We start from the raw sequence: 17,999 nt of genomic DNA on the forward strand, positions 1-17,999 counted from the left end.
GGGGCTGTTAGGGACGGAAGTCTTTCCTCCGGGCACCTACTGTTCCAACTCCTACTAAGCCTGTCTGGTTTTACCCAGGAAACAGGCCAAGCGCTAGGGTCGGAGCAGCCCCGAGGTCGGCACTAACTCCCTACACATATTGACTGACTGATTGATACAATATTAAAGAAAAACACTGTTCTGGGTTTTAAAAAAAGTACTGTAAGTCAATGAGCTTAACTTCAATTCCTGGACAAATTCTTTCTGGAACATGCTATTCAAGGGATGGTCAGTGATCATCTAGCAAACCAGGCACTGTTCATTGAACTGTGAATTAGTCCCACCGTTCTGGAAAACAAGTTGGAATTTTGTGACAAAAGTTATGAATCTATGCACTTTGTGTTAAAAATCCACTACAGGGCATATACCCCAAAATGAAATACAAAAAAAAGGTCCCATATCTATCAAAATATTCATAGCAATGCATTATATGGTAGTACAAAAGAAAATGGAAGCAAAGTGAGTGCCCATTGATTAAGGAATGACTGAGTTAATTGTGTTGTATATATTAATGAAATATTATTGTGTCCTAAAAAATATGAAGAATTCAGAAATACATGGTAAGGTATCCATAAACTGATCCAAAATGAAGAAGTATCAGGAGGATGGTATACACAGTGAATTTGGTCATGTATGGGAAAGCAACACTAAAAAGCAACTAAACTCAAATTAATTGCAACGGCCACTTTAGTCGCAAAGAGATTATGAACAATGCTTCTCTTGGTAGAGAGGCAGAAGATTATGGATGTGAATGTTGTGTGCATTGGCAGAATCAGTAGATTTGCCAGTTGGTTTTAAAGGACTGGGTTTTTTGTTTGTTTTGTTTTTACTACAAGGGAGGTAGATACAGTGAAAGAAGGATATTGTCAAGAAATAATTAAGGTGCAAAACTCCCCCCAAAAATCAATAAAAATTTAATTTGAAAAAGATACAGACAAAAATAAGAGAACAGATGATGTTAGAATAAAATTATTTTTTGACAGGCCTATCAGACTGGTACGTCAGGAAAATGTTGAAAATTGTATAATATTTAGATTTTGAAATCTTTTATGCTTTACTTTTGGATAAGTTGGAAGGATATAAGCTAAATGGTAGTAAATTGGATGGATTTAGAAATGATTCAATGACCAAATCCAAAGAGAAGTTGTTAAATAAATGGTAGATGCCAACTTAAAATGAAGGCTCTAGTGGATTGCCTAAGGGATCTGTGGATGTCCCTGTCTTGGTTTCTAATTGCAGATAAAAGTGGCTTCTCCACAGTTACGAATGATCTCTCAATTGTCAGATGCAGTGTTTCTCAATCTTCATCATGCTTGACCTCTCTGCAGCATTCAACACTGCTGACCACCCTCTTCTCCTGGATACTTTCTCTACTCTGAGCTTTCAACACTGCTCTCTCTTGGTTTTCTTCCTGACCATCTTCTTTGCTGAATCATCAGCTATGTCCTCCCGCTCCCTAACTATGGGTGTACTCTAAGTTTTTGTCCTGGTCCCTCTTTTCTTCTCTCTCTACACTTTCTCTTTGGTGACCTCATCACTTCCCATGGGTTCAATGATTATTTTGATGTGTATGACTCCCAGATCTAAAAATATAACCCTGGTCTTTCTTTTGGGCTCCAGTCTCACATCATCAGTTCCCTATTAGATATTTTAAACTGAATGTCCAAATACCTACTGGGCATTTCAAATTCTACATATCCCAAACAACATCCCACCCAAAACATATCCCTTTTCTAAATTTTCCTATTTCTGGCATAGGTGGCATCATCGTCATCATCCTTCCAGTCAGCCAGGTTCACAATTTTGGAATCACTCTCAATTCCTCATGCTCTCATCTCACATACTCAATTTGCTTCATTCAATGTATCATTAATTCTGCCTCCCTCTATATCTCTTGCATTTGTTCCCTCTTCTTCACTCATTCCACCACCACCCTAGTTCAGTCCATCATTCCCGCTTCCCTGGACTATTGCGAAAGCCTTTTACTTAGTCTCCCTGCCTCATCACTTCCTTCTCTAATCTATTCTGCATAAAACTGCCGAAGTTATGTCTCTAAAGCTCACATGTAACCACACTGTTCTGTTCACTTAGTTCCAGTGGCGCCTTATTGTTTCTAGGATCAAATCCAAACTCCTAAGACTCTACATAAGCTGGCTCCTAAGCAGCTAGGTGACACAGTGGGGAGAGCACTGGACCTGAAGTCTGGAAGACCTGAGTTCAAATGTAAGCTTACACACTTGCAAGTTGTGTGACCCTGGGCAAGTCATTTAACCCCTGTGTGCCTCATTTTCCTCTTCTGTAGTATGTGGTTATTTCACCAACCTCCAAGGGTTGTTGTCAGGATAAAATGGGATAATACTTGTAAAGTACTTCACAAATCTGCTAGCTATCATTGTTACTGTTATTACCTTTCTAGCCTTATTTCGCATTACTTCCATTCAAAGATTCTATTATCCAGCCAAATTAGTCTTCTCGTCATGTCTCACAGGTGACATCCCGTCTCCAATATTCATGTACAAGCATTCCCCTTTATAGCTAAAACTATAGCTAGCATGTAAGCCTTCTTTCTGCATGCCTCTTAGAATTCTTTCAAGGCTCAGCTTAAATACTACCTCTTACACGATACCTTTCCTGATCTTCTCCCCCCAGTTTTTATTGCCTCCCCACCAAAATTGCTCTTTACATCTATTGTATCCATCTCTCCATCTATATGCATGTGTGTGTGCCTATATACACCTATATGCCATATATACTTATATCTATGCATATTGTCTCTCTAATAGAATGTAAGCTTCTTGAGGGAAGGGCTATTTGTTTTTTGTACTTTTATACACCCAGAACCTTGGACAGCACCAGGACACAGAGGGCATTTGATGCTAGATTGATGCAAAGATTAATAATATGCTAATAAAATTTTCAGATGACACAAAACTAGGAAGGAAAAGTTAATGTACCGGAGGACAATCAGGAGGACCAAAAAAGATATTGACAGATGAAGACATTAGGTTGAAACTAAGAAGTTGAAATTTAATGAGGAAATTTCTTAAATTGTTACGCTTTTGAGTTCAAAGAATCATCACAACTACAGGTTGGAGGAGACATAGCTAGAGAGAAGTTAGGTGGAAAAAGACCTGGTGGTTTTAGTGGACTACAAGCTCAATGTGAGTAAATAGTAGTACACGATAGCTAAAAAGCAAAATCCATCTTAGGGCATTTTAATAAAAGTATAGTGCCCAGAGCAGGGGAGGTGATAATCCTGTGGTACTCTGCCCTAGTGGGGGACATCTAGGTTACTGGTTCTGATTCTGAACAATACATGCTGTAAGACACATTGTCAAACTTGGGAGTATCTGGAGTAGAATGACCATAATTATAAAAGAACTCAGAACTATGCTCTACAAGTACCTGTTGAAAGAACTGATAGTATTTATCTTAAGGTGGAAAATCCTTAGCGAGGAGTTGCAATTCCAGTACCCAAATATCTGGAGGGTTTTCATGGGGAAAAAAGGTAGAATAATTCTGTGTGTCCCCAGTCAGGAGAAATTATTGGTAGAAAGGTGTCAGCTAATTTCAAGGCAGAACTTCCTAGCAATCAGAACTGCCCAACAACGGAATGGGCAGTCTCGGGGGATACTAAATTCCCCATCACTGGCCATAATCAAGCAAAGACTGGATGACTTCCAGTTAGGGATATTGGAAATAAGGTTCCTACTTCAGCTGTGGTGAGAGTAGATGTCCTCTAAGAACCCTTCCAATTCAAATCTTTGATTCTGTAATAATGACAGCACTGCCTCTTGCTTCTTACAGTTAATAAGCATTTTTTGAATTAATACAAAAAACTTTATGTGAATTATTTCTTTTAGAATATATTTTTGTTTCATTAAATATTTTCCAATTACATTAAAAATTTGAACATTCACTTTTTAAAAATCTGAGTTCCAAATTCTCTTCCTCTCTCTTACCCTAATATGCATTGTTTCTATTTGATCTTCTTATGAGGCAGATGGTGCAAGTAGGTTCATTCCCCACTTTACAGACTTAATGAAGAGAGAAAGTGATTTGTCCAAGGTAATAAAGGTGCCTGTGACTTGTATTTCATGCCTGTAGATATCCAAATGCATCTATGATCTCATTAATGTGGATGGCCCTTCTCCACCCCCAACAATGCAAATTGAGACACATTCATGCGGGTCCATCCTGTACAGTTGTTCTCCATATATTCACAAAAGTTCCACTGAGCATGCCCGGACTTTTCCTCAATTTCTCTTGATACTTAGAGGATACCTGCAGTCTACAGACTGCCTCTTATTTATCCTTTGCTCTTGCACACAAGGATTCCCATTTTCTTTTTTGATCATCATATAATTCTTCATTGAAATTCTTTACTCTGGCTCTTGTTTGTACATCTTTATTTGCCATGTGATACAGCTTGCTCACCCACCATGTGCTTCACTATTGTCCTCTGAGGGAGAGTCCATTTTAATTTTTTAAAAACTATAATGTTCTGTGACTTGCAGCAGTACTGTCAGAATATTGGTATATTTGTTTCAGGGAAAATTTGAGGAGTTATAGGATTTAGGGAAGAAGGAACCTTTGAGATTATCTAGACCAATCCTCTATTTTTGCATTTGAGAAGTTGAGGCTCTACACATGGGACATGCCAGAAGTTTCATAGGCTCTGCCTAAGGGATTTGCAGATAGATAGATAGACAGACAGATAGACAGAAGGACAGACAGACTGTCCAATGTAAACATTGTAAGCCTCATCTGCAAGGTAGGAGTTGGTGGACCTGCCCCAGCAGCTGGTGGTGCTGCCCCTGCTGGAGGGGCTGCTCCTGCTAGCACAGCTGGCCCAGCTGAGGAGAAGAAGAAAGAAGAAGCAAAAAAAGAAGAATCCGAGGAGTCCAATGATGACATGGGCTTTGGTCTGTTTGACTAAATATTTTTTGTAACATTAAATAAAAAACTTGACTCCAAAAAAAAAATGACAGAGAGAGAGAGATAATTTTACTGATACGCAAGCTCTGCAGGTGGTCTGTCTACTTGAGTGTCAAAATCTGCATAATAAACATTATTCATCCACTTGTGTGTGTGTGTGTGTGTGTGTGTGTGTGTGTGTGTGTGTGTATAGTCATGCCAAATTCCTTTTGAATCTCATCCAGGAGATCCTATAAGGTTTTAGTACTTGATGCAAACCATCCACAAACCTGAGCATCTGGAGGATCTCGCCATCCACAAAGAATTCTTCTTCAACTTGAACTCTTTATGAGATCTCTTCCATGACACTGGCAAACACAGACCAGTGAGCACACATCTCCCTGTTTTATGCTTCACCCTTTAAGAGGGTAATTGAACAAAGTTTTCCTCATGTTATATCTTTCAAGGAATCTTCCATAATTTTGATATATGGAAGGGATCTCCTCCTTTGAGGCAGTATTTTGCTTTACTGAACCAATTTTTTTTTATAATCAACAAACAATAAACAGTAAAGTATTATACTCTCAGTCAATTGTGTGGTGGCAAAGACGCCATCTAATATTCTCATCCATTATTCAGGGTATGTAAGGGTTATTCTCATTAATTTTTTTAAGATGGGAAAGTAGGCATTTAGGTCAGTAGTTGTGGATGTTTTCTCAGTCACCTTATTTTGGTATTAATAAGGCCTAACATTTTTCCGTCTCTTTGGTGTCTTCCCCTCTTTCAGGCACCCTGAGACACTGAAGATATTGCTTCAATACATTCCATATTGTGTTGACTCTATTACTTATCTCTTCTGTGTATACTTGGTCTAATTCAGATACTGTCCCCATATTTATTCTCTTCAGTTTTCTATCAGTTTGTCTGGGTCTGTGATGTTCATTTCCGTGTGTAATGGCTCCATTATCCTTGATGGTAAATTGCTATAGAGATCAGTTTAAAAAAAAAAAACCTCTAAAAAGGTGAAATTTTCTTTTGCTGTAGGTATTCTTGGAGTTTGTTTCTCACCTTCTTTTTTACTTAAGAGGGTATATTTTGACTCCTTCTCCCACAGGCCATTAGTACCTATGTACAAGCTAGTTGGCCAAGTTAAATGTGTGGGCTTATGGCCATCTAGAATGGCATTTTCCCTCTGTAGAAATCATAAAATCATAGATTTAGAACTGGAAAAGATCTTCCAACATCTCATTTTACAGATGGAGCTAAGATGCTAAGAGGTTAAAAACTGAGGGCCTAGGACTTGACAAAGGTCACTTTACAGGTAGTAAAGTCACAGAGGTAAGATTTGAACTCAGGTTCATTCTTTCCACTACACTAGGAGTCTGAAATGCAGCCTAGGAGCAGCAAGCAGCCTGCTAAACTTCCCAGTGCCCACTAGAACCAAATTAAAATGTAATTGGGAAGTGTTTAACAAGATAAACAAAAATACAACATAAGTAATGATGATTTGCTATTTTCTAAGTCAATATGCATCACACAAGGATCCATTCTATGTGAATTTGTCACTACTGAATTATACCATGAAAACTAAGGAGCCATACACACACTATCCCAAGAAGATTACAATAAATTTTTCCAAGAACATTGGAAGAACTGAAGATCCTTACCAAAATGTTTCTCCAGCACCCACCTTGCAGTTATTGTAAGGATCATTATCTGTATAATATCTGTAAAGTGCTGTAGTTCTCTCTCTTTGTCTTTTTCATGACCACCACCACTACCACTCCCTCCCTGATTTCTGGTGCCCTCAGACTTCCCTTAGTCACACTGACCTTTCAGGGCAGGGCCAAATGCTCTACAAATTTTCTAGCCCTGTCCATCAAAACTGAACTGTCCTTGGTCCTATCTTGTAAGGGCCCTTATAACTGCAGAGGCAGAAGACTGTAATACAGCTAGGCATTGAAGAGCCCTGGGTTTAGCTCTAGATCAGCCACAAATAACTATATGAGGTAAGTCACTTTATATCTCTGGGCCTCAGTTTACTTGTCTGTAAGATGAGGAGGCTGGAGAAGATGACCTCTAAAGCTCCTTTTAACCTTGGTATGCTCTGGTGGTGTGTTCTAAGGGATTTTCTACCCCTAAATTAGCTGAGGACTGAGAATGCTCTGAAAACTAAAAGCTAAGAGACAAAAGCGAAAGCTAAGAAAACTGATGGTTTTGTGTTCTAAAATCCCTTGGGTACAAACATTCTATGGTTCTTTTATCCTAAGGCTCCTTCTGCCTCTGACATTCTAGGATCCTGAGACAAGAACTAATGTGGTCACTTAATTCTAATGGAGGTATTATGTTTAATAGAGATAGTCCCATTTTAACAGCAGTCTTCAGTACCATAATTTGATTCGGCAAACATTTATTAAATGACCACTGGTGGAAAGAAAATATTCCCTTAGTGGTGAGACTTTCTAGTCCTCAAGGCAGACCAGCTGGGGACATTCTTTTGGCAAAGAAAACTACTGGTCTGCCCTTGCAAAATCATAAAACATTAAAGATATAAGGGACCTTGGCATTTTCTAGCCAAACTTCTCACCCTTTGTAGGAATCCTCTCTACAATATACCTGACAGGTGGTCAGCCAGACTCTGCTTGCATGCTTCCAGAGATTGGGAGCTCACTAACACATCCTACATTTACAGCTGGCCCTGTGTATGAGCAACAATCTGTCACTTGCCAAGAAGCTGCCACTATGCTCCCTGAAAGATCTGTAGTATCAATCATTCATTAAACATTCATTCAATAGACATTTTATTTAACAAACATTTACTCTTTGCAAGGCCTTATTCTTGTGCTGGTTATAGAAAGGCAAAAATAGATATGACCCCCATCTTCAGAGAGCTTAAAGTCTGGGTGAAGAGAAAGAAATGCTCTGGAATCAACATCTCAGAATCTAATGTCACCTTATCCAACCTATGACTAAACAGAAATCTTCTCTACACAGTACTTGGCACAAAGTAGGTGCTTAATAAATGTTTAGTGATGGAATGGTCATCCAACCTTTGCTTGAAGCCCTCCACTAAGGGGAAAACCATGACCTCAAAGGGAGCCAGTTCAACTTTTGCATAGTTCTAATTGTTAGGAAATATTTTCCTTATGTTGTCTCTGTGACTTTCATCTGTTTCCCAAGTTCTCCCTTTTACATTCAAGAAGGTTATGTTCCTCCCTCTTTTACATGGCAGACCTGCAAATATTTGAAGACAATTATGATGTATCCCCTAAGTCTTTTCTTGTCTAGGCTTACATTCTCAGTTACTTCAAATGATAGTCTCATGGCATGGAGCATCCTGTGTTTTCTCTCCATCCTGCTTGTCCTCTTTTGGATATGCTCGATGGTGCTCTTCCAAAAATGTCACATCTAGAACAGAGCAGGGTGCTCCAGGTGTGATCAAACTAGTGCAGAGTACCCCAGTACTCTCTTCTTCATCCCAGACATTCAGTTTCTATTCATGCAGCCCAAGATCAAATTAGCTAACTTGGATCCTGTCATACACTGACACTTAGTGAACTTGCAGTTTACTAGAACTTCCAAATACTTTTCCCATAAAGTGTTGTCTAACCATACCTCCCTTATCTTCCACTTCTATCATTTATGTTTTAATCAAGGTATGGAACTTTACATTTGTTCCTATCAAGGGTCATATTATTTGATTCAGCTCATTTTTCTGACCTGTGAATATATTGGGATCCTGATTCTTTTATCCTAAACCTTTTTGATATCATCTATAATGCCTTCTGAACCATCCAGAAAGGATTCAGTGGAGTTTTAATGTTAAATATATTTTACAATATTCCAACTCTGAAAATTGGGAGTTCACAGATGCTATATAGGGCAATACTCTGTTGCAAAGAATATGCAGTTAGCTAGAATGCCAAACTTCCCAGGGATTTTAGGTAAAAGGTAATTTATTGTATAAGTCAAGAGGGATCTCATAGTTCTCTGTGTGAAATTGAAAACATATTTGGAAACAAACCATTTTTCAAAGTCAATATGGTATGGGTTCATATCAGGTTACAAATGCCATTCTTAGAGCCACAAAACATTAGAGTTGGGAAGAGCATTAAATCATAGAAACTAGAAAGGACATTACAAATCATTTAACCTGATGTCTCATTTTACAGATGGAGAAACTGAGGTATAAAGTAGTTATGCAATTTGTCTATGCCACATAGTAGTAGTTTCCTCGTAACCTTCGTGTGGGAAGGCTCTTATATAACACAAAACACTCAGATTCTGAGGGGGTATGGCAAATAGAGCCTAGGATTTGGAGTCAGGAAGACCTGGGTCCAAATCCTACCTCTGATACTTACTAGCTGTGTGACCCTGGGCAAGTCCCTTAAGTCCAGTATTGTAGGCAATTCGCTAAGACTGTAAGTTGCAGAGAAAGTGTCAGACCAAAGTGGTAGCAGTTCCTTATCTGGGAGTTCCCTATAACCAATGAAATCGAAGGTCCAGTTTCTGTCCCTATCCTTGTCCTTTTCCTCCTCCTTCTCCTACTCTTCATCATCCTTGTCTTCCTCCTCCTCCATCACCATTACCATCATCATCATTCATATTAGGGACTCCTTGTGCTAATTTCTCATATCTGGATTATCGCCCCTACCTGGAAAATCTGGGAACTTTACAATGTGGCGGCACCTCCTAATGTGTCGTTACCACCTTCTTTTGGTAAGCTCCCCATTCATAAAATTCAAAAAAAAAAATGAAAACTGGCCAAAGTAAAGAAATAGAGCTCACAGCTAAACTCATGGAAAGAAGCAATGCCAGCCCACGAGGCTCTCCCCAGGAGCCTTCATGGCCTTGGTCTCTTACAGTCATTACCTGGGCAGGGAAGCTCCCAGCAGGTGTGGCCTAGAGTGCAGCTTCTTGGTACGTGCCTCTTCTCAGACTTTACGCCCCAGCAGGTGTCACTAATAGGTGTCACTAGAGAGCTAAGGTTTCTCATCTGCATTGTGTACTTTGGGGCTGTGCATGCAGTTCTCTGCAGGTGGCACCTGGTGTCCTCAGCAGCATACTTCCATAGGTGAGGGAGGAGACCAGTCCCATAGCTGGAGGAGGAGGGAAGGGATACTTTAGAATTACGTTCATGGGAGACACTTAGGTGCAGTTCATTGAATTCAATTCATTTTTATAAATGAGGAAGCATAGTTTCAAAGAGACCATGGTTACATAGCTAGCAAATTTTGCAACCAGGATTTGAACCTATAACTCCTAACTCCAGGTTCAATATTCTTTCTATCCCTCTACGTGCTCCCTCTCAGATAAGAACCTCTATGTTCCTGAGGGAGGTATTGATTTCCTCCCTACCTGAGACTTTTGAACTATAATCATTTCACTGACAAGTATTTATTAAGCATTGCACAGAAGTCTTATAGGGCTAACTTGAGGTACCATTCCTTCCCTCTAGGAATTTATAGCTGAGTTGTGAAGAAAAGGCATGAATTCATAATCTCTTAACTAAATAGTAACTGTTTCTCTTTTGGCCAGGAACCCTGAGGGTCTTCCCCTCCCAGTTTGATCTCTTTTTGAGTTCTGATTAAAGGGGCCATCCCTTGATTAACTTCTTAGAGAGACCTATTCACTGAATGGGCATTACCTCACTCACAGTGAGCACCTGAAATACCTTAACCTAAAAAGGCCAGGGTCTCCCAGTGTATTCCTGGGCTGTCTCCAGTCATCCTGCTGAGTATCTGGCCACTGGGCCCAGATGGCTCTGGAGGAGAAAGTGAGGCTGGTGACCTTGCACAGCCCTCCCTTACTCAAATCAGAATCAACTGCAAGTCATGTCATCATTTCTCTGATGTCATGGTCCTCTTCGAGAACACAACCAACAGGTCTTTCCAGACTGTATTCTCTCTCCCTTCCAAACCATACCTTTTAGCCAGAATAATCTTTATGCATATATCTGGTCAAGATTTTTTCCAACTCTCTGCTCCAAGTTTCCTCATTTCTGTGAGGACACCCTAACCCTAATTTCCCTTTTGGGGGAAATTAATTGGTCCCAAGAATTATTCTACCATGATCAACTCAGTTTAAAGAGAAGAGAATTTAAAAAATGATTTTTCTGTCTCCAGGGAAGTCCCTTCTCATAGGCCAAAGTGATCTAATTGGCAAAGTGAGAGACTTTCTATTATGTTCCATCTACTATGACTTGGGAATAATTGTTATGACAGATCTCTTGCAAAAAGGGCTTTATGCAGTCATCACAATTTCCATTGACCAGGGAAGAGTATAGATGGATAATCATCTCCTATTCCTGGAAGCTTGGCCTCTCTTCATACAGTCAAAAATCACATTAGCTTGACTGGCTGCCACATTATACCATTAATAGATATCGAGTTTATATCCCACTACAATCCCCAGATCTTTTATAAGATTAAAAAAAAGGCTAGTCAAACATATCCCATCTCATATTTGTGAAGCTGATTTTTTTAAACTGATGTATGATGCTTCACATTTGTCCTTATTAAATTTTAGCATTTATGTTTCTTAAAGTTCTTCCTTAGGCACTAAGAAGCTAGCTCAACCTCACACAGAGTATAGTTTTTGAAAGTTGGACTTGAACTCAGGTCTCTGAAGCCAGCCCTTGACACACACCAGTTGCCTCTGGCAGCTGGCTCAGACAATAACAGTTATCAATCTGCATTGGCAGAGGGAGTTTCCCCACTGGGAAGTCCCTTCATCAATGAAATCACATTTCTGGATCCCCTACCCCCACCGCACACACACACACAAGTTTATCTTACATGTGTTAAATTTAATTCAATAAACATTTATTATGCCATTTATGTTTCTATTTATTTTTCTCTTTTTTATATTGTTGGGGATTTTTTTGGAGGGGGAAGGAAGGACAATTGAGGTTAGGTGGCTTGCCCAAGGTGACACAGCTAGTAAGTGTGTCAAGCATCTGAGGCCACATTTGTACTCAGGTCCTCCTGACTCGAGGGCTGGTGCTCTACTCACTGTGCCACCTAGCTACCCCCATTTATTATTCTCTGTACCTAAGTTTCTTCTTCTGAAAAATAGCAGAAAGGGAAATTAGACTGGGTTTCCCAGAGATTTAATCTCCACTGGTCAATCACTGTTTAAGGTTGACCAGGATGATTTGAGGTTCTCAGCCATTGACATGGCCCTCTTCCTCAGAAATACCCTGGAATCATTGGGTAAGAAATAGGCCAAGTCAACATCCCTTCCTCCCTAACCAAAATAACAATAAGAAAAATGGATTACAAAATTCATTTAAATTTAGCACTCTTCCATTTGCAAAGTGTTCCTCCCAATGGCCTTGAGGAGCAGGCGGTCTAAGTATGGTAATTCCTATTTTAAAGTTGGGAAAACAAAGTTAGAGAAGGGAGGAAACTTTTAACTTTGCTAAGGTCAAATAGCTATTAAGTATCCGAGCTGTCCAAACCTGTCTCCTGACTCTCAGTCTACTGTTCTTCCTGAAGAGGTCTAAGCAAAATGATGATGGTAGGGAACCATAGGTTTCTAGGGGTGCTCGAGACCCCAAAATACCAACACTCCGGGTCCTGCCGAAAGAATTCGACTCAAGCCTTCTCAGCCAAGGAAAAAGACAAAGTTTATTAGGGATTCACCATAATGGTTTGTCTTAAGAAATCCCACCCTTTGTGACACCTGTTTTCACAAGCCGGCCAGATCCAATCTGAGCTGAGCTAGATTGAACCTGAGAGCCTTCATGGAGGCAAGATGAAACTGGTCAGACTCCAGAAACCAGGAGAATGGGATTAAGGGTGGGAAGTAGCTGAAGGCATGGATATTGATAGTATCAGGGGTGGGAAGTAGCTGGACAACAAAGGGTGAGGCTAGGTAGAGATTCAGGCCTAATGATAATGTAAGGCTTATGGCCTTAGGGGAAGGCCAGATCTAGTTGGAAGATTCAAGGGAGAGTTCAAGGGGGTTCTCAGAGACTGTACCCTCATCACTCCCACTATATTCTTCTGCTTTTTTTGAGAAAGGGGCTGAAATTTTGCAAAAGAAGGGTTTGGACTAGAGCAGTGTTGATTAACTCAAATAGAAACAGGGGTTATTACGCTGTACTTTAAGATTCACGTGGGTGCATATTGACTGAAAAAAAACCCACACATTAACATTATAGTTTATTTCTTTTGTTATGTATTTCCCAACTACATTTTAATCTGATTTGGGCCTTGCCCAAGAGAGTTGTGAGCTGCATTTGACAATGTGTTTGACATCTCTGGACTACATGTCTATCTCTGGCTGTTGTTTGAGGTGATAAAATCAACCTTGCTAACTGTGAGCCACCCTTCCAATTAGTCAAAACTTCCTTCATTCCTCTCTTTTGCCACATAGTAAAAATGTCAAGATTTCCTCCAATAGTGTGTCCACTCATTGATCCCTGGACAAAGATCTTGCATCTGAAATGTCACTAGGTAAATTAAAGTTAAATTTAATTACTGGATGGTCTAAAAATTCTGCAATTCTTCTGCCCCTTTCCCAACACGTTGTCACTATAACTAAAGAAGCAAATGGATCAGAAGCATATAGGATGGAAGATTGCTTTGTATTTTTCTTTGTTGCATGGAATACCATGGCCAAGTGGTGTGCCAGGTGCCCAACCCTTTGGTGATGAGTCTCACCATGTTTAGTTAGGTTAGTCCTTGAAAACCAGATTCAGTCTGTTGCTCCTTGATACCTTTTTAGCATGGTAGAGCTCACCATCCTGTGTCAGAGCCTTAAAGAACACAGGGCCTCCCAACACCACAATGAGATATCAGAATAGGATTTTGTAAAATACATCCCTCTTTTGATCTTAATAGCCTGGGGTCATCAAAAGAAGTTACTAGCTCCTATATCACAGAAGGAAATTTGTATGATTCTGACATATGCATGGCAGATACTGTGTGGGAAGAAAACCTTTCATTCTTCTGAATTAAGTCATTTTTTTCAAATGGTCAGCAAATAAGTAGAGTCTTATATTCTCTACAATATTTCATTCAATTGACCATAAAGATATGGTTGGCTGTATGATACAGTGTGTGAAAGCCTGCCTTCTTTCTTTCAAGAGGTGAGACTGAGGATGGACTCATTTGATGTATTGCTTAGTTTCGTTGAGTTGCTTTTTTTCATTTTTACTCTTTGTTATAAATGATGGTTTGTAGGGTAGGCGAGTGGGGAAAGAGGTAGTTGGAACTGAAGGTGATAGAAAACAAAAAGATCATTCAAAAAACAACTAATGCTGAACCAAACCTTGATCCCTGCCAAAGCCTGCTTATTCCCTTATCACGTGTTCAAACATGATGCTCCTACTGTAAATTATTCTCACTAAAATTTTGTAGAGATGTAAAAGTAGGCAATGTTATTAATATTTTATTGCCTCTTTTCAGTAATAATTAAGCTTGAAGGTTTTTGGGGTTTTTTTTTTCCCCATTGCTTTCATTTTCCTTCCCTCTTTAAGATTCAAAGTTGCATCATCTTCAGCAAAGACCTCGGTGTATATTGGTCTAGTCCAGCTATTTTTGTTGTTATTCAGTTGTTCGAGTCATGTCCAACTACTCGTGATCTCATCGGGGGTCTTCTTGGCAGAGATACTGGAGTGGTTTGGTGTTTCCTTCTCCAGCTCACTTTACAGATGAGGAAACTGAGGCAGACAGGGTTAAGTGATTTGCCCAGGGTCACACAGCCAGTAAGTGTCTGTGGCCAGATTTGAAGTGAGGAAGAGGAGTCTTCCAGACTCCAGGCCCAGTACTTGATCCACCTCAGCACCTAGCTGCCCCCCAGCTATTCTTACTGTCTTTGTTTTTTCATTGCTACTCTTCTTTCCAAATGTGGCACACAGAGAGTAGAGATGTTGAGTCCAAATGTGATAAATGCATTGTGACTGATAGTGAAATAGTTTGTTATAAAAAATCTATACAGATCTTTTCCATTTTTCAATTGTTTGTTATCCTCCTTCCAAAACACCTTTGAGTTGGCTTTGCTTAGTTAGATTGGTCTCCAGACTTCAAGATTTCTCACTGTTGTATGAGGTAATATGGCTTATAATCCTTGACTATATTTTATAAGGTTTTGCAACAGTTTATGATTAAAAACTAGTATCGCCCTAAGCCATCGTAGCTTTCTTCTTGGCAAGGACAACAAGTATTTGCTTACTGATGTAGTTTATAGTCTGCTTTGGTCTCCTCTTCTCAATTAATTTACATAACTTGAACTTCTTTAGGAAATGGTTATAATCTGTATCATGTCCATTTCTCTCTCTCCCTCTCCTTCCCTCTCCCTCCCTCCCTCCTCTCTCTCCCTTTCCTTCCCTCTCCCTCCCTCCCTCCTCTCTTTCTCTCTCTCTCAAACAGTTTATTTAAAAATCAGGATGGAGTTGTTTTCATTATACTAAGTTTTTTTTCTCATTTTTTCCTTTGTACTAATTTATGTTTTATGTTTTATTTTTACAGTAGAAATCAGTGGTCAGATATTATAAGGCTGATACAAGAATGACTCCATATAAGAAACAGTAATTTCTTATCTGTTAAAAAAGTTTTCTTGTTCTTCGTTGTTTACCACATCCCATGGCTCATGACTCCTTTGTAAAAGAAAGCATTCATGATACATAGATAGGAGCCTTTTTTTCCCTGATGATTTAGCCTTTAGACTCATTTCTTTTTAATGATTCATTTTTTCCATATCATCATCCTTCTCTATTATTAATTAACAAAAATTAATAATAGCTGACAGTGCTGTAGTACTTTAAAGTGGGTGAAACACATTATTCACCTTGTTTTATTGAATAGTCACAATAGCCCTATGACGTAGTTACTCTAGACATTGTCCTCATTTCACAGATGAAGAAATAGACTCAGAGTTTCCTAATCTCGTACCTAGAAAGTTGAAATGGTTGGATTTGAGATCAGATCTTCTTGGCTCTAAGTCCAGTGCTCATTGCTGTATGTATCAGTTCTTCTCCAGAAAGGATCAGATAGGGAATCCTCAAGATAAGTTTACAAACACTGATCAGATTTCCTCTTAAGGTATACCCTCTGCTTTGTCTCCCAAGTAGTACAAGCCATTCACAGACTACTTTTTAAAAATAATTTTTAACATGTTTTAAGTTATATATTTATTGTAATCAGTAAAAATTACCTTCGCTTCCTTCCCATACCCCCAAAATTGAGAATGGGGAAAAAAAGCAAAACTCCTTTTAAAAACCTGTGTAGTCAAACAAACAAATTTCTGCATTGGCCATATATATTTTTTAAATACATGTTTCATTCTTCACTCTTTCACCTCTGAGGAGCGGGGTAGCATGTTTAGTAGCATTAGTCCTCTGGAATTGTGGTTGGTCATCATGCCGATCAGCATTCCCAATTCATTCAGTTATTTGTCTTAACGTTAGTTGTAATTGTACAAATTGTTTTCCCGGTTTTATTTATTTCATTCTGTATCATTTCATACAACTCTTTGCAGGTTTTTCTGAAACCCTTCCCTTCATCATTTCTTACAGCACAGTAGTATTGTATATAACGTTACATCTCAGAACTCGTTCAACCATTCACCAATTGGTAGGCACTCCCTCAGATCCCGATTCTTCGCCACCTCAAAAAGAACTATAAATATTTTTGCGTACTGTTAGTTTAAGTTGGTTTTGCTTAGGACTCATCTCTCATTTGTGAGAGATTCCTCTGATTCCCTCTTCTCCTTTTTCTCTTTTCCCTCCTATTTCCCTGTTGAATGAAATGTATTTCTGTATCCAATTGTACTTGTGTGCCTGTATATTCTTCCGTGCTTCACCAGTTCAGATGAGACCGAGGTTCAAGTGTCAGCTACTTCCTCCTTCCCCCTCCTCCGTGATTGGATAGGTATCTACTTGTACATCCATGGGTGTTTGGGATGTTCAGGGAGGACTAGCACCTCTGGCGTGAGGGCTTGCTGAGCCCTTTTCAGGGCTGCTTATTGACCTTTGCTGTCCACCTGGCACTCAACTCTCACCTGTGGCTCCAAAAAGCTGTAGCATGTGGAGTGGCCACACCCCAGTAAACTGTCTCAGCAGATGGGCTAAATGAAGTTGATGACCCATTGGTGAGTTAACATTTGAAGACTTCCCCCAGTGGAATGGGCGGATGAGAACGATGGCCATGAAGGTGGCTGAAGCAAGCACTGTGGAGCGCTTAGAACATGATCAGACATAGAACGTGCCAAGCCCACCAACTGCATCCTAGGCCATCCCCAGTCATTCTCTCTTTTGTCTTGCCACTGGACTTTGATGATTCTGGAAGGCAACTCAGCCTCACTTAAATCCAGCAGCACCAGTCAGGACTTCACCCTGTGATTGAAACCAAATGATAAGCAACAACTTGTACACCCTCATGATGTGAGATAATTATATCTAACATTCCTTTCTCTCCCCACCCCCATCCTGTGTATTCCTTTTCTCTTCTTCTATTATTTTCTTAAGATTATCAACACGTAACAGAACCATTCCCACACCTTGTCTAATTGGACTCTTCCTGTGGCTCCTGATAATGACAGACTGATTTAAAGAGAGCATGTGTATTATCTCCTCATATTTGAATGTAAGTAATTTGTCCCTCATAATTGTTTCCCTACTCTTGGCAACCTCATGCACATTTTCTTAGCAAAGATACTGGAGTGGTTTGCCGTTTCCTTCTTCAGCTCATTTTACAAATGAGGAAACTGAGGCAAACAGGATTAAGTGACTTGCCCAGGGGTCACCCAGCTAGTAAGTATCTGAGGTTAGATTTGAATTCAGCCCTTCCCAACAACTCCAGGCCTCCTACTCTATCCACTGTACCACCTAGCTGCCTTCATTTGCGTTTACCTTGTCACATTTCTCTTAACTCTGTGTTTGAACTTTAAAGTTTCTATGCAGCTCTAGGTTCATTTTCTGCCCAGTAGCATTATACTCAGTTTTGCTGCATATGGCTGGTGGAATATCATATTCCAAGATCCCTGCTCTTTTATAGTAATAGCTATTAATTCATGTGTAATCCTCCTTGATACTT

General features: G+C 39.6%; 1 protein-coding gene across 8 annotated transcripts in view; it reads left to right on the plus strand.

Moving 5' to 3' along the window:
- EVL (Enah/Vasp-like) overlaps positions 1 to 17,999 on the plus strand; it is a 275,108-nt gene that overhangs the window by 98,371 nt on the left and 158,738 nt on the right. The window lies entirely within an intron of this gene.

Source organism: Trichosurus vulpecula, chromosome 3 (assembly GCF_011100635.1).
Source record: "Trichosurus vulpecula isolate mTriVul1 chromosome 3, mTriVul1.pri, whole genome shotgun sequence".
NCBI classification, from domain to species: domain Eukaryota; kingdom Metazoa; phylum Chordata; class Mammalia; order Diprotodontia; family Phalangeridae; genus Trichosurus; species Trichosurus vulpecula.